At 48.8% G+C, this 17614-nt stretch overlaps 1 protein-coding gene and 1 long non-coding RNA gene across 3 annotated transcripts in view; both read left to right on the top strand.

Moving 5' to 3' along the window:
* Window positions 1-17614, top strand: part of SND1 (staphylococcal nuclease and tudor domain containing 1) — a 407418-nt gene that overhangs the window by 358041 nt on the left and 31763 nt on the right. The window lies entirely within an intron of this gene.
* Window positions 14024-17541, top strand: LOC135362077 (uncharacterized). Its single transcript, XR_010406400.1, has 2 exons — window positions 14024-14650; window positions 17023-17541. It is a non-coding gene; the product is annotated as an uncharacterized LOC135362077 (long non-coding RNA).

The following is a 17614-nucleotide window of genomic DNA, read 5'->3' as shown; positions in this document are numbered from 1 at the left end:
CCCCATGAAAGCAGAGGCCCTTCCCATCTTGTGTCCAATACCTTGATCATAGTAGTGAATTATTTCAGAGGAAAGAGAAATGTTCTCTGGCCTATGTGAATAAGAGTTCAGGCCTCACTAGTTGTATATCATTAGCCCAAGCCCTGCTCTATAAATCTTTGAAAAGACAGGTGAAGAATCACCAGGGTTTGGTTTGGTTTTGTTTTATGTTGGGAAAATTAAGGAGGAACCTAGTGACCCTAAGGTTTCTCCAGTGCTCGATTTCTAGAATTCCTAGCCCCTTGCTGACAGATTCATGAGTGAGAGTTGCGTGGAGTTACAGAGGCTCCCGGGTTCTTGGCCGTTGTGCTGTGTGAGGCCTGAGCAGAAGAGTGAGGATAGGGGCGCAGATACACTTAACTGTGCTCAGGTACGCATGTGCCTGTCATTTTCAAATTTGCTAAAGTGCATTTTCTCCAAAGGGAGTGGGGGCTGTTGAGCCTGAAATAGGGCGCACCAGGACGGTAAGATCAAATGCTCTGAAAGTGGCTGGGCCAACGCTTTTTGCTAATTAAAGGATGTTAGGACAATCACCACTAGCAGCAGTAAAGGGCGCCCCATTACCTCTCTTTATGGAGAGCTGGGTAAATCTAAAGGCAGCTATAAATATCCCACTGAGTCCTGTGCTACAGCACAGCCGGTGGGCATCCAGCTGGGCAGTGAGAGGAGCCCAGAGCTTCTGTCCAGGGTCCTCATCTCTATTAGCTGCCAGTCCTCAAATTCTGCATGACTAGAGAACAAACGATTCCATCAACAGACTCTTAATTTAAAACACTCAGGCGGAGAGGGGGGGCCAAACAGCTGTGTGGTGAGTCTGACTAGGAGCCCAGGCCACCTGGGTCCCTCTCCAGCTTTGTCATTGATTCCCTTCCCTTTTGCCTTGAAGGGAACATGTTTCTTCATGTTGTGACTCCATTTTCCCCAACTATGGGTGTGTCACAGAATTTTTTTTTATGGTCCCATGGCTTTGAGCTAGTCTCCTAGGAATATTCTAGGGCCCCTTATGGAGCAGCTCACTGCTCCAGGGGAAAACTTAGTTTAGAAAGCGTGAACAAGATGAGAACATACTTTTTATACTTACCCTGGGGAATTTCTGACTGAATTTAAGAAGTATGCTCAAGTTGGAATTTTTGCTGTTTTAATCGGTTGAGTTTGGCTTGAAATCTGTTGTGTCCTTTCCTGCATTTTCTTCTTGAATCTCTTGTGTGGTCTCCAAGCCACTCTAATCCCCTCAGTTTGTAGAGCACTGCCTCCTCTCTGCCAGCCTTCTTGCTCTGCTCTTCCGTTTCTTTGTGGATCAGCATCTGTAGCCATCAAGCCACCTCACACAGCTTGCTAATTGTTTTCAGTTTCATGCTGCTAGCTTCAGCTATGGCTAGAGTTTTCCTAGTTCCAGTTGGTGTGGCCTTATGGTTCTTCATCCAGTACTGGCCTAGTAATGTGGGCTCATTTGATCTATCTAAGGAGCTTCAGAGGTAGAATTGGAGGGACCCTAACGGAAATGTGGGCTTGAATTTTGTCTGTTAGTTGCTATTGTGACCATCCTCACCGTGCCCCACCCCCCACCCCATCCTTGAACAGAGGAACAGGCTCTTTACCCTTAGAAGTGAAGAGGAGTGTAGCATTGGGAACACCAGGAGACCAGCCTAGGGCTCACACCACTGGCTTCCCCATGAGTCATCAAAGGACTGATGGGTAGGTTGGCTGATACCCAGGTTCCTGGATGCTGCATTCCTTTCTCATTGTGATGTGAGCCTCTTCAGGAGTTAGATCTACCCAGCCTCCAGCCTGTTCTTGATCCATGTTTTTAAATGGAGTTCTATTTGTAAATTCTTCCAGTGGGAATCAACTTTATATCTAGAGGAATTTGGGGTGGATGAACATGAAATAAAGAAGCTAGTACCCTCCACTCCGCTAGCAAATTTAGAGAGAATTCCTCAGTTCGTTGGTCAGTTGGTCTGCTTATATTCATATTCTCTCTCTTTCACTTAGAGTCTCTCACAGTCAAATTTGGCCCTAACTGATAGGTAGATTTGTTTGTTTATACACAAGGGTAACATGACTCCCTTGAAACTTACACCCCTTTACCTCAGAATACCACCCCCTGGCTGTGAATCCCCCCTTTTTCAGTTTTTGCCTCACTACCAGCCAGGAATGCTAAGCAGTATGCTCTTGGGAACCTGTCACGTTGGTCTACTTTAAACTACTTCTCTGAAGGACAGCAGGCTGAAATGGCTTTGCTTCTGATGAGGGGTGCTAAAGCCCCAACTTTTGTGGGGCAGCCAGCTGGGGATCTGGAAGCCTCCTATCATATCTGGACACTGGCAGCCTGGCTGGGAGGAGCCTTCATTCTGTATCACTTTCTTGGTGCCTAGGGCCAGTTTGTGCGGCAGCCCAGTGAGGCTGCTTGATTTGTATTCAGGGCATGAACCATGCGGGGGAGGGGGAGTCTGTTAGGTGCCCTGCCAGCCAATAACTCTGAAAGGATTCTTTGTGTAAGTGAGCAGTCTCTGGGCCAGAGAAGGACGGCCTGCCCTACCCCCCCCCCAACTGGCCCCTCTGGCCTGGCCACTTGGTGGTGCTTTGGAGCTGGCACCACGCCCTCGGGATCCCTCCCCGAGAGGAGGCCATCTTGGGCTCCAGGTGCACGGGGCAACTTCAGCGTCGTCCCTCCTGCCATGGCTTCTGGCAGTCTGCCTCCAAATGCCAGTCCATGGGATCCATTTAAGGCTACGTGTGTGCACGCGAGACAGTAAGTGAAAGAGAGATGGATGTGAAAAGATCAACCAACCAACAAATTGGGGACATTCTCATTCTCTCTGGAAACAGCTTGAAGGATATAGGCTGTGTCCAACACTGTGCTTGACTGGTCCACCCGTCTCTCAGCCAGCAGGACCCTCTGTTGGCCTGAGCCTCTTCAATTTCCTAACCAGTCAAAGCAGTCTTTTGCTCCTATATCTGCAGAGGGACAGGAATAAGACCCTCTGCTCCTGTGTATCTGGCAGCTGCAGGGGAAAATTCTTTGTCAACTTGCAACCAAGGGGAGCTCCCACTCTGATAGGCCAGGCCCGTCTCTGGCCTTCAGCACCACCGTCAACAGCCTTAGCCCACTTTCAGTGCCGCTTAAGGCGTTGGCTCCCCGCCAGCTTGTGTCTCCACCTGAGCCCGTCCCTTTAAGAATGTTATTTGTTATTAATGAGTTTTCTAAACACATAACCTTGACTCACTTGCTTAGGTGAACAAGCCCATTCCCATTAAATACTGATTTCTAGGAAGAAGAAGAATTAAGTAGGTATTGAATTTTTCTAAAGCTTCACATGTGAGCTGGAGCACAATAGCACTGGCAAGCGAGGCAGGGGAGGGGGGTGTCTTAGTCTCTGACCCCCTAAACGTCTCCATGTTAAGCTGCATCTTTGATGGAGAAGCCAAGAGACTGGCTAAATTTTGTCTCAAGTGGCCCATATCAGAGGTGACTCCAGTTCTCCCTGTCCCCTCATTTCATTGCTGCTGGGTCTCTCTGTCGGTGGCTCCTTTGCCAGGGCTACAACCCCCTTTGTATTTCATTTGCCCTAATTATCTTGACTATTTTGATCAAGGGCCTGATGTCCAGCTCTTCGGACAAAAATATGATCAAAAAATACCACTGCCCAAGTTTTAGTCTATCCTAAATAATGTATTAAGCACTGCAACACTTTGTAAAGAGTGTCCATTGAGTAGGAGAGGGTAACCAGACAAATACTTTGTTGTTGTTAGAAACCTCTAGGGAGGGCTGTGGGCCTGAGAGAGGCCGTGTGGGGGGCTGAGAAGCTAGCAGAGTAGGGTGTCCTGCACTGGCCTGTACTTAGTCTCTCCCGAGGAACATTATTTGGTCCCCAAAAGGAGCAGACATTGCCCCAGTCAGGGACTCACCCGCAGACTCAGTACCATCATATCTGGATACTCAGGGGAGAAGAAAACCCAGGGGAAATCTTCCATTCAGCTGAAGGAACATTTCTCCCAGACCCAGCTCCCATGTCCGCTGCCACACTTGAGCCAGTGGGTGGCCCCCATGGTTTCTGTGTTAGTCACTTCTCTGCTCACTCTGATGTGTAGCACAGAATCCACAAAGGGACAGGGAGGCTTCTGAAGAAATGGGCTTTGTGGACAAACACAGCCCTGCCTCTCTCAGAGAGACCTTTTGTCTTCACCCCCATCCCCCGAGCAGGTCGGGTGAGCAGAAATTCTGAAACCAGTGACATGAAAGCTGGTGACCAAGGAATTTTCTGCATAGGCCCCGTGTGTAGGCAACATGCTTCTTTTTTTAAGATTTTATTTATTTGACAGAGAGAGAGAGAGACAGCTAGAGAGGGAACACAAGCAGGGGGAGTGGGAAAGGGAGAAGCAGGCTTCCCGCCGAGCAGGGAGCCCAACGCGGGGCTCGATCCCAGGACCCTGGGATCATGACCTGAGCCGAAGGCAGCCGCTTAACCGACTGAGCCACCCAGGCGCCGGCAACATGCTTCTTTTTAAAAATTCTTCCTTCCTTGCTCTCACCTTGCTGAAGTCACTCATTGTTTTTGCCCAAAAGAAGATAATAAAAGCATTTAGAATAAAAAGAGAGGCTTGTCTTCCCTTTCTCTCCCTTCCCCCACCTTTTATTCCTCCTCTCACTCCTATTCCCGAAACTTAAGTTTAAGAGAACCCTCAAGAAGGGATGACTTTACTCTCCTCCTCAGCCTTTTCCCATTCAGTCCTTTCTTGTTACATGTGGTTCATGTGGAGGAGAAGGAATGTGCCTGTTGCTGGATTGATGGGTCTCATTCAGTCATTGTGTACATTTGTCTCTGTGGCCTGCTAATGCCATTTGAGTTTCCGAAATCCTTATTTTGCAAATCCACTTGTGTCCTGGGTTTAGCTCCTGATTACAGGATTAGCAGAGATTATGGAGTCCGTCTCATGCCTTCTCCAAGCTTTCTATCAGATTTATGGCTATGAATTGAGGAAATGGTGCAATGATAAAATGGAAACTAGAAGGAGATAGGGGCTGCTGGGGGTGGGGCAAAGAGAAAGAATCTCTTGTAAAGAACTGGAGTGGTGGGCGCCTGGGTGGCTCAGTTGGTTAAGCGACTGCCTTCGGCTCAGGTCATGATCCTGGAGTCCCTAGATCGAGTCCCGCATCGGGCTCCCTGCTCGGCAGGGAGTCTGCTTCGCCCTCTGACCCTCCCCCCTCTCATGTGGTTTCTCTCTCTCTCAAATAAATAAATAAAATCTTAAAAAAAAAAAAAAAAAGGAACTGGAGTGGTATACGCCCTGATATTTGGATCAGAACCATTTAAGAACCTGGAAACCTAGACTTTCTGACTGTCCCTTCACAGCTATGCTGGACCACCTGTGTCCTTTTTCCTAGACGGACTTCATGAACCCTGACTCTTCTTTCTGTCCACCCAGGTCGTTGCACCCAGAGTAAAGCTCTAAGCTGATGCTCTGGGTGGCATCCTTTACTAAGAGCTCTCCCTCCTGTCATCAGCAGTCCCTGTGGCCTCCATCTTGTCAGTTCCCATTAGACAGCTCTCCTGTTCTACACTGAGGAGCCCGAGAGGCTGACAAAAGACCGAGATGGGCTTAGGATAGAGAGCAATCCCTATGCCTCAGAAAAATACTAGGGGATCCAGCTACTTAGTTGTGTTGTGGAGGTTGTAAAAAGACCTGCAACCATGGGAAAGGCTCATGGTGTTTAGGCTATAGATGGTTTATGCTGCAAGTAATAGAACATCCAAGCAGGAAATTTTATGATCTTATGTAAAAAGTCCCAAAGTAGGGGAGCTCCAGGGTGAGTTGGTTTAACTGAGATGTGGCCCCAGATCCGAACGGACACCTTGATTCTTTCCATCTTTTCTGTTATGCCATTCTCTCAGCATGACCATGAATGTCTTTCTTGGCTACAGAGTGGTTGCCATAGCTCCAGGCATTGCATGCTCACACACCAATCTCCAAAGGCAGGCAAAACACAGTTCCTTATTTTATGCCTTCTCTTTTTAAAAGCAAAAATATCCTTCCCCACATGCCTTTCACACGACTTCTTATATCTTATTATCCAGATTTGGATGACACTTCTAAACCATTATGTTGGGACCAGCAAAGGGTGTTCTCTCCTCCTCCACCCAAATGATTGGCTGAGACTAGGCATTCATAAGGTCCATGAATTGGGATGGGGAAAAAAATTACATCTTTATTATTAAATGCTAACTCAAATGTAGCATTTCTTTTGAATGGGAATGTAAGCAACAAATCAGTAAAACTAGTTATATCTATGACTTTTTCACTGAAAGAAATCAGAAATATTTTCCTATCATATTATAATAGTAGCAGGAATTCCACAGTACTGTTTACTCCTATCACTGCCTTGAAATTACAATTCTTAGACCTTCTGTTTGATCTTGTTATTTAGTGTGTTAATAAAGAAGCACATATATTTACTATATCCTGATTTTGGTGGCTTCTAAAAAATATTTTAATAACTTTTGGCATAACTGGCTTCCTTTGCAATCCTGTACATTTTAACTTGTATATTCAAAAATATTATTCTATGAAGGGGTCCATTGGTTTCCCTCCCTCACTGCCAGAGATGTCCATGGCACACAAAAAAAATAACTTAGACTCATTATTTTCCTGAGTCACATACAGATGTCATAAGGGAAAAATGATCGATCAGCAGGGAGAAGGGGAAATGGCCATTGAGTGGGCAACCAGCGGGCAGCCCCTAGTATCCCCCTGAACAGCTCCTGTCCTGGTCTTGCTGGCCTGTATTCAGTTGGCAGCAGAATCTCCCAAACTCCAGGTATTTTTAGAGGACCTGTGTGCTGTGGCCAAATCCAAGCACCGCCACACTATTATTTCCCTAATACTTAAAATCTCTATGTTCTTTCTGAAATTAGTAATTTTAAAGGAATCTTCTTTAATTGGAAATGTATCACTTGCTATAGATGAGAGGAAACCTTGAACATAAATACAGAGAACACAGAACAGTGGTACTGACTTCTGGCTAAAGCCTGTTTGCCTGCAAGGCTCTGAGCCTGAGGGGTGCCCTCTTTTTGTTAAAAGCAGATTAGCACCAAACCAAGACCTTTCTCCTTAACTTCATCAGAAGAATTGAAAAATAACTGAGAGGGGGATAAGTGTGGTTATTGTTTTATGCCCCGTCACCCCCCCAAAAAAACAAAGCCATTCATTCATTTCCATGGGGAAAGCAGGTTTATGGTAGACCTCTCATCGTATGGCCCAGTGACCCCCACCAACAAAGGAAATAGGGTTAGTCTCACTCATGTTTCTGAACCTGTGTCATCTCTTAAAGATAAATGCTTTCTAAGAGCTCGCAAACCACATCTCAACAACTGGTTCTGGGATTTGGTCCAGGACAGACTTTAAGCTTTCTTACCTGTAGTTTGTGAATTCACCATTTTTCCTTTTCTTTGCTCTGATCTTTTTTCCCCTTTTCAAAGGTCTGACTAGCATTTGCCTTTTCCCCTGCTAACAGCATCGCTCCTCTGTGATCCCTGAAAGTGTTCCGACTGTAATCCAGCAACTTTCAGTGAAGTGATTAGGCTTCCTGTTACACAATGGGACTTTAAGGGAGAAAGCATTGGTCTTGGAACCCCATGGCAGAAGAAGCACCTCCTCTCTTGGTACAGCCCCGAAGCTCAAAGAGAGGCAAACTAGATGAGCAAAGGCCCCCCAAATCAGACTGCTGCCCCAGAGTTTTAGGCCCTGGTCCAGGCAGGCGAGGCCTGTGCCGGAGAGGGGATGGAACTGAGCCTGCAGCTTGAAGGTACAGAGCCAAGGGTTGGGATCTGTTTGAGAGCTAGAAGGAAGCTCACATCTAATCTCTTCCCTGGAGGAAACACAAACTCAGAGAAGTTAAGTGGCTTACCTGAAAGTCACCCTAGCAGAAAGTAGTGGCAGAGCCAAGATTGGGATCCAGGGGTGCTTTCCACTCATTATCTGAAGTCTCTCGGGCCCTTCAGCCCAGGGTTAAAGTTGGTCTGGGGTCACGGACCCACCTTCCTCCCCTCCCTCAGCTCCTCTTCCCCTCTCTTCCCTTGTCACTGTGTCACCCCTCTGTCCTCACTTTCTCCACCAAGCTCCTGAGGACAGAGCAGCACTCCGGAGCCCTCTCCTCTCGTTTCCGGGGCCTACTAGGGCTTCTGCTGAAGCTGCCAGAGAGGGTGTTGGTGGTGGTAAGGTCAAACCTTTGTGCCCCGTGGACCTCTCCTTTATGTAATGCTGGTGCTTACCGGCTTCCCTGTGACGGGGAGACAAGAAGGAAGGCCCAGAAGGGTGCAGGAGGGAGCACTTCTTCTCTGCTCTCCTGCCTCCTCCCATAAAGGTTCTAGCTGCCAAGTGTGGTGGGTTCTGAGGTCTACATTTCTCTTCTTTCCTGTTCTTTTCTGGACCTCAGAGAACACAAGAGGTAGAAGCCCTTGGTTGGGGAGGGATGAGCGCACAGCTGTAATTTCCAGGCCCTGAGTTAGAGCTGGCAGTGATTTTTTCTTTCTTTTTTTTTTTTTTAATTTAGGAAACCCTGTTGAAAAAGACAGGCTGACACTCGCTGACTATACTTCTGCAGGATTACTCCTGGAGCTGTTAGTCGTGTGCACGTTTACATGTTGAGTGTGTCTCGTGGGCATGTTCGAATGTGAGTGTGTTCTGCTATCCCCCGAGCGGGCCTCATGCATAACGCCTCAACTGCGACGCTTTTCTTAATGGTTTGAAACACAAATGTTATTGTCTTTGAGCTAAGTGGTTCAATTAGCGCTGATTGGAAAGAGTGGGATGAACTGGGGAAACATGCAGTGTGTTTTGTTTGTTAACAGCCTCGGGAAGGAACAGAGGGGAAGGAGAGAGGGAAGGTGTTGCCGCTGAAAACTGCTTCAAGGGGTGGCCTGGCCCCCTGCATGGCTTCAGGGGAGAGCTGCCAGGACTGATTTTTGTTTGGGGGGCAAGAGAGCAGAAAGCTATTAGGAGAAGGGGCAGTGTCAGGTTCTCAGGCGATGTGGAGTGTATGTGTACGGTCGCTGCTGCTGGAAGCGATCTTCCGTTCTCCACCTAAATTATTCATCACTCCGCCGTGAGCCGCCTCCACCCCCACTGGCTGAGGGCTGCGCACTTGCCCTTCATGGGGAATCCTTTCTCTGGTTTGCAGAACCTCCTTCCAGCTGTTTGCATGGGTGTCTGTCTTTTGGTCTCCCAGAGAAACCCATTTGGGGAAGCTGAGCAGGATTGCAGAGCCTTTCGGAGCCTAGAAGCAACCTCAGAGATCTTGGCCCTATAGTCATTCCAGGGAGTAGATATGGGGTCTGAACCTTCACCTTTAAGCATCTGCTCCCTCTCCAGTCTTTTTTTTGCTACCACAAGAGGAGCAAATCCAGCATCATTTCAACCCCTAGAATTGATCATTCTTCCCTTTCCATCCAGGTCTTTTACATAAAGTACATTGGAGGGCTCGGTGATTGATCTGTTGTTCTGTCGTGACCCCCAGAAAGTGTCCTCTTTCCACTCTGGGTAAAAGAACAAGGCCTGGCTGCCCCCTGCTTTTGTCCCCCAGCCCTCACTCATTTTCCCGAGCTGCCCCTGTTCCGTTCTTCCAGGGCCTCCCGAGGAGGACAGCTTTCTTGTGCCACCCTGACACAGGGCCCAGCACTTCCCCTCTGCCTTCTCTGTCCTCCTGGGCCCACTGTGGTTCTAACCACCCACCACCTCTCCACTTACGGATGAGATCAGAAGACTTGAGGAGCTTGGAGTGTAATGACATGTCCGTGCGGTAGGATGGCATGATGCTTAGCACTGGGGACTTAGGAACTGGACCCGCTTTTCGGTTCCGGCGCTGCCACTCACTGTCTGTGTGGCCTTAGACCTAAGGCCCTGAACCTCTTTAACCTTCAGTTTCCTCCTTGTGAAATGGGGCTATTATTAGTAAGTGCAATTATGGGAGGAAAGTCCCCAGAGAGCCCGAGGTGTAGGAAGGGAGAGAATGGTGAGTTCGGGGGGCAGCGGGTCTGTGGTGGGGATGTGAACAGGAAAGGTTTCCCAGAGAGCACTGCATTCTGTAGCAAGAACTAAGCTCAGGGACACACTCTGCCCAAGGAGGATCGCCTCAGGTCCATATGATGTGTCCCATCAGCTTTTCACGAAGAGGCTGAGCCAGGAGCTGGTGCATGCGTGCGTGCGTGTAAGAGGAGTTAACAGAAGGAGATGTTTACCCAGTTCACCCTCTTCTTTCTCTCCTTTTTCTTTTTGGCATGTGGAAAATTCTTGTTTGGATACCCCTATGGGGATAAAGAGTTTCTGCAAAAACCACTGTTTTCTGGTGATCTTACCTCCATTTTTATGTCATTTATAGACAGATTAAGTCAGTGTGACCCAGCAGGTCCTGAAGAGTCTCCACACCTGATCATTCCCCTGCTGGCCCCCTTCCCCAGACAACCCACCCTTAGAGCCTACGCTCTCACACCAAGGAAAGAAAGCTTCTGTAAGTTTTGCCTTCACTGACTTGAGCAATTCAGTTACTGTGCCGTATCAGGGAGATCACTGGTGTCGAACCATCCACACAGAAGACCTTACTACTATGTAAAATCTGGGGAGTTGGACCCCTAGCAAGTCCCACATGCCCTTGGGATGTCCAGGGGCTTTGCCATCAGAGCAGTCTATGAAGAAAGCTCACTTTGGCCCCAGGTTCCTAGCTGGGTTTTTTTTTTTTTTTTTTTTTTTTTGGTCCTCCCTCACACCATTTTCTTCCCCTGGTCTTTGGGCCCAAATCCCTCTTCCATTTATCACGTCTCCCGCAAATCCACTTTCCGTGCTGCTGCCAAGATCCTTCTCTGCATTCCCACAGCCATCTACCTGTGACCCAGCCAGCCTTCCCCGGGGAGTTTCTATAATTACTTTAGAGAACCATTGTTCCAGGAAGATAGGCAGAGCTTCCGAGATGAGGGGCTCTGGGAGAGGACAGAGCCAAGTCAGCCCTCCTGGGCAGAGGAAGAACGTCATTTCCTAGATATTTCTAAGCTCTTTTCTGCCTGGTCTCCATTTTTAACATAGACTCTTACCCCCATATCCATCTGTGAGTTCATGCAAATGGCAGTAGCCTTACTTTTCTGGAAGCCTTGAGTCCAGTAAATATGAAGGAGAAAGGGTCTGGGTATCCAGAGGGTAGAATGCAGACCCCATCCTTCTGTGGTTCTACCCTGCCTCAAGAGTTTCCCATAGGCTTCTACCCTGCCTCAAGAGCTTCCCACAGAAGGGCTTTCCTTCTCGAAAGCACTCACCAAATCCTTACACACTGGCATCTTAGAGCCACAGGACAAGCTTAAGTTTCTGCCTCTGGGTCTCTCTGCCCTTTCTACTTGGGCAGAGGCCCAGAAAGCATGCTTATCACATTTGAAATGAACAAGACTGTGTTCTGTTAGAACAGAAAATCAAGGTTCAGAATTTCTTAACAAGTATGGAGAGAGATGGGCTGCAACTTAGAACGTGAAATGTAATTTCCCAGTTGTGACAAATGCCAAGTCCTGTGTTTAAGTTCAAAAAATCAGTTACACAATTACAAGATGAAGGTGACCTAGCTTGATGGCAGTTCATTTGAAAATTACCCCAGGGTTTTTTTTGTTTTGTTTTTAGATTTTATTTATTTATTTGACCGAGAAAGAGCGAGAGCAGGAACACAAGCAAGGGGAGTGGGAGAGGGAGAAGCAGGCTTCCTGCTGAGCAGGGAGCCCGATGCAGGGCTCGATCCCAGGACGCCGGGATCATGACCCGAGCCGAAGGCAGACGCTTAACAACTGAGCCACCCAGGCGCCCCCCCCCCCAGGGGGTTTTGTTTACTACAAAGTGTACACTAACAACAGTGTGAAGTGACTGATAAAAATTGCATTAATACAGAGATAGTATAGATCGAAGGAAGCAATTATTCTGCTTTGCTTAAGCATCATCTAGGACATTGTGTTCAGCTCTGAGCTTTGCATGTTTAGAGAGTTCTTAATAGAGAGCATTCCTGGGAAAGGACTGGATGGTACAGTATATGGGATCTAGGTTCAAGGAGTAATGGAAGATGGAAAGAGAGGACAGAATAAACAGTAATACGAATGGTCGTTTCACAGAGGGAGGCAGGGAACAGACATTTTTTGTGGGCTTGCTATTGCTAAGCACTCTGCTAGTCACTCATAAATGAGTCTTTTCTCGTAATTCTCAAAGCAGTCCTTGGAGCTAAGAGGTATTTGGGTTCAGAGAACTGTATTTCCCAGGTAAATAAGAAAAAGGGATCAAATTCCAAATTGCTCCATACTACAAAACTTACACCAGCAGGAGGAAGTACAGGTAGGGGGTTTCAACTTGAAAGAGGACTTTTCTAAAGCAGAATGGACTCTTCTTAAAGTAGAACCCTCCCTGGTATGGAATATTTTGATAGAAGCTGGTCATCTGGGGCACCTGGGTGGCTCAGTCGTTAAGTGTCTGCCTTTGGCTCAGGTCATGATTCCAGAATCCTGGGATCGAGCCCCGCATCGGGCTCCCTGCTCCGCAGGAAGCCTGCTTCTCCTTCTCCCACTCCCCCTGCTTGTGTTCCCTCTCTTGCTGAGTCTCTCTCTGTCAAATAAATAAATAAAATCTTTTAATAAAAAAAATAAAAAACATCTGGTCATCTCCCAGAGGTGTGAGGAGGATATCCATCCGCATTGGGGAAGGAGACCATGATGACCTTTGGTTCGGATGGGGCGTTCTGGAATTCCCTCGGGCTTTGCGAGGGCAGCATTGGGCACAGGAGAGCTGCTTGGTGGGGGCGGGGCAAGGCGAGAACGGCCAGTGCCCCTTCTGCCCGGACTCACAGATGACAGGCCATTCATGCCAACCTTTGCCTAGTGCCCCTCTTTGCTAGTCTCCATACCCCAAACAAGCTCCCTTCCTGGCAGCCTGTCTGTCAGGGCTGGGTCTGGCCCTCCTCCCCTTTCTGACTCCACAGCTTGTCTTCCCACCCAGGAATGGGCATGTTGAGGAGGCTCCATCTGGCCTCCTATTCCCCGTCTGTGCAGCCTCCTTCGCGGCAGCGTCTAGCAAGGAGGGGATGGCCATCTTGGCCCCAGACAGAACTGTCTCCCAAGCTGGGGATGCTGACGAGGCCTGCGTGTGTATCTGCATGCTCACTCTGCAGCCTGATCGATGCCTGTCAGAGTTCGGCATTAGAGTGACAGCCGCATGCCAGGCTGTTTGCTGAACACAGCTCGTCCGTCAAGGGAAATCAGACGAAATCCATCTCCTTGTCCAAAGCCTGGCCCGATGGGCTGTGTCTAGAATGCCAGTCTTACATCTCACCCTATTTTGTGCCCTGAAAATCATTCCCCGTGGGATTCCAGTGTCACACTGATGGGCCTCCTGGGGCAGAAGAATCACGGTCAAGAAAATGATGCACAGATACCAATCCCAGCCCCTACCCTTTAGGAACTTGCAGTTTAGAGCTAATGGCTACTGTTATAGACACTCCAGGTCTCATACATATATGTCGTTATCTCGAATTGATTGGTATAAAATAGAGCATAAATAAAATGGATTTGATTTTTAAAATTTTGCAGATGTATTTTGAGTAGGGCATGACCAGATTGCATGGTGTGTTGTAGACAATTGGTAGAGAAGGGTCTCTTTAGAAGGTCTCATTAGAGCGGCAATTATGAGGTTTTAAGGCTTTCAAATTGACAAGGACAAATGTTAGCAAAGGTTCTGTGTTTGTAAACCATTTGGGGCTTCGAGAATCTCTGTCACCCTGTGTCTTGGCGGTAAGCCAGCGAGCTGCTTCTCTTTCCTCTCCCTAAAGCCTCTTTTATCCCGTACAAGCCCATACCTGAACCTTACCGAAGACCCTCTCTCTCAGCCACTCCAGCACTTCCATTGCCCAAGGCTGCTGGCTCTCAAGTGAAGAACTCTCCTGTTTCCCACCTCTGGCAGTGGCCGTGCCAGGTAATTCTCTCCCCTTAGCCTGCCCTCCTGTCAGGGGTCACAGGTGTCAAAGAAAAATGTCGCAGGACTTTGGAAGGTAATATTTTTTTCCCACTAGCTAGAAGACTGGAACAGAAAATTGTTCAAAAGATAGAAGTGGGATGTCTGGATGGTGAGGGAAAGATTTGGTCAGCCCAGGAGCAGGAGGGTGGAACATAGCAGCTGAGAAAAATGAGGGGTTTTTGCGGGGTGGGGGGTTGTAAAATCAGCAAGCAGAGGATGGGGATCCTGGATGAATGGGAGACTAGGGAGAAGCCAGAGTTGCAGGGTGGCCCCTTGCTGCTGCTGCTGCTGGTCCTCAGAGGGCCTTTCAAACACCACAAGGATTCTCTGACATTGCTCCCCCGGGGATCGGGGCCTGAGGGAATCAGCCCCCTGCTTGGGCCCCCTTGCCCCACGCTGCCCTGCTTGAGCAAGTGTCGCTGTCCCCCACCCCAGGCCCGTGGCACACAGCTCTATTACCCACGCACAGGAACTGCTCTGCAATAAAGTAAACCAAGGTAATGGGAATGACTGATGCAGAGGGCGACCCCCCAGAGAGCTGGGCCTGCTGCTGCCCCTCTTCCCTGCGCCAGTGATCGCCATTAAAACCGCCGTAAGTCATCTGCAGTCCCCTAGGCCTCCTTTCCAGGGCTGAGTGAGTGACCCCACGCGGTGGTCCGTCGGAGGAGCGAAAGCAGCTTGTTGTTCTGCACTCCATAGACCCCCGGCCTCGGGGCCTTCTCCACAGCCCTCGCAGGGCAGTACAATGGGGACTTCCACTGAAGGCAAACCAGGCTAGGCAGGAAAGAGTTCTGCCCTCAGGTGACCCCAAGACAAGCCTTCATAGCCCCATCTCTGCTGTCCTGTACCTGGGGTAAGTGCCTAGGAACACAGAGCTAGCTGCATAAATGCCCCACGGGAGGTGGGGGGAGGCACAAGCCCCTGGCCGACCGCCCTCCCAAGGCCCCCACCTCGCCACACACACTGCACAGCAGATATTTATGCCTTGCACGGAGGTTGGCATTAGCAGTGGTTCAAAGTCTCCAATAATTTTCATTTTGTCACCCGGCGTGTCTGGCCCTTTGACCAGAGAGCTTTTAAATTCCTCCTCCCTGGCCCTTTCTTCTCCCTATCTCCCTGGCTCCTCCATCCCCAGCTTGATCCAGACTTGTTGATGAGCCTCAGCTTTTCCCCCCACACATGAGGCATTAAATCTTGTCTGCCTTCCTCCCGACCCACCATCATTTCCCAAGCTCACCTACGCCCATGAATGCTTAATTTAAAACTTCTGCTGCCATGCAGCAGTTTGTAATTCTGAGGCCGCTTTCAACAGAAGAAACAAAATGGGCTGATGAATGTCCCCAGAAAGGTGAGCAGAAAACCATCCAGCATCTCTGTGATGTGGGGGAAGGCTTTCTTAACCATTTAGTTGAATATGACGGATATCTGCAGTGTCAAGTAGTCCTAATAGGATGGATATCTGCCTGATCTGTTGGCCTGCAGGGTGGTTATGAGTTTTAAATTTCCTCATCTCCACAGCAATAAATTCTCTGGGCTTTTCCATTATAAACTTAGTTTTCAGTGCGGCAGCCAGGAAGATTTTGTTTTGGTCAAAGGATTAGAAGCAGATCCAGTTGGGGCTGAGAAGCAGGCAAGTGTGCCAGGTTTGGCTCATCCTTCATCTTCACCTTCCCTGCTGCCTGTACTCCTCCCCCAGGCATGTCCATTGGACCACAGTGTCCCTTGTCCTCATCATCTCAGTGTGGGGATGTTCCCACCACAGGGGCCTAAAGGAGCCCCTCTGTGAGGGTCTGCTGTGGCATTTGTACTGCAGCCTGCTGACCTCATGACGAGGGGATGCCCCAGCCTGACCACCTCCCGATGTGGGCCCGAGAGGAGGAATTGCAGCCCTGGCTCTCCCAGGCAGTCAGGGAGGTGATGATGAGTTCCCAGGGCCGGGCTCATGCTGAGCAACCAGTGGAGAGTAGCTACAACGAGTCCCAGAGGGTAATGAGCCCAGAACACTGCTAACTGGAGTACTCAGCGTGGTATCATTGGGGAAACGAGCTCAGGCAAATCTGTGCAGAGGGGAATCACAGCTTTCTTAATGACTTTCTTCCTTTATACTGACACATACCACCTTTTGGCCCAAGAGTAGAGCGGCCAGGACCAGCAGGAAGACCGATGACTCTCCCCAGGTCCACTTCCTGGCCTTTCTCGGCATGCTTTCATCCCCCACTGCAGCCCCTAATGGCCTCCAACTCCATGGGTCAGAGCTTCAGAAAACTCTTAAGGCACCTAGGAGTGTGATTCTCCTGGACATCAGTGAATCATTCTGCCCACTGGGTAGTGACAAGAGCCAGGCTCCACATTAGGCAGGACTGTGTTCAAATTCTGGCTCCTCTACTTACCATATGACCTTGGATGAGTTCTTCAGCCTCTCTGAGCCTCCATTTCTTTATCAGTAAACTGAGACTAAAAATAACCACTTCACAAAAGGCTATGAGGATCAGCTAAGGCAACATGAATGGCGGAGAACCTAATTCATTGTGTGGTACACAGCAGGTACTCAATAAATGTTAATTCCCTTCCCCCTTCCATATAGTGAGGAGCTACCGGTCTTCCCTTCCGATGTGGAAGTGGGAACTGCAGAACCTTCTTGCCCGGAGTGTTCATTGTCCATCCCATGCCCAGCCTGGCTCTCTAACAGGTTGTGTTCAGGGCAGGAGCTAGAAGGGTATAGCCATAACACGGTGGGTCCCAGAGCAGACCTCTGCCCCAGGGGCTGTGTGCCAGGGACTGTGTTGGACCAGTGATAAAAGAAAGGCCTTGTTTCTCTGAGATGGTCTTCCTTTCATGTTTTTTGGATCAGACATGCTTAAAAGCAAAAACAAATCAATGGATAAGTGCCAGTGATTGGCATGTGGGTTTTCTTTTCATTCAGCTCACTTAATAAGCACATATTGACCTTCCACCCTGTGTCAGGTGCCATGCTAGGAGTTGGGACCACCAAAGTCAAGTACTCTGTGGCAATGTTTTCTGCCATCAAGGAGTTGGCTGGCGGGCTGGAGCTCATCAAGAACCAGACCTCAGGATGATACTCACGGGTTTCCCTTGGAGCACAACTAAGAGGTCGGGAAAGAAGGCTTCCCGGAGGCAGTACTGCTTGGGCCAAGTTTTTAAGGATGAGTAGGCATCAGCCAAACCAAGGGTAGAAGGACATGCTTTCCAGAGACAGATACTAATGCATCGGTTAGGAATTACCTTCAATTGCTGATGTAGTTCAGAAACAGCAATTGCTTAAACAAGATTCAAGTTTACTTCTTTCTGGGGACGCCTGGGTGGCTCAGTTGGTTAAGCATCTGCCTTCGGCTCAGGTCATGATCCTCGGGTCCTGGGGTCGAGCCCTGTGTCAGACCCCCTGCTCAGCAGGGAGCCTGCTTCTCCCTCTCCCTCTGCCTGCCACTCCCCTTGCTTGTGCTCTCTCTCTCTCTGTCAAATAAATATTCTTTAAAAAGTAAAAAATAAAGTTTACTTTTTTCTCATGAAAAAAGTCCAGAGATAGACAGTCCTGATC

Source organism: Mirounga angustirostris, unplaced genomic scaffold (genome assembly GCF_029215605.1).
Source record: "Mirounga angustirostris isolate CCGP_5_RB_7025 unplaced genomic scaffold, mMirAng1.0.hap1 SCAF_12, whole genome shotgun sequence".
Lineage (NCBI taxonomy): Eukaryota > Metazoa > Chordata > Mammalia > Carnivora > Phocidae > Mirounga > Mirounga angustirostris.
This window is presented reverse-complemented; position numbering and strand designations above follow the sequence as displayed.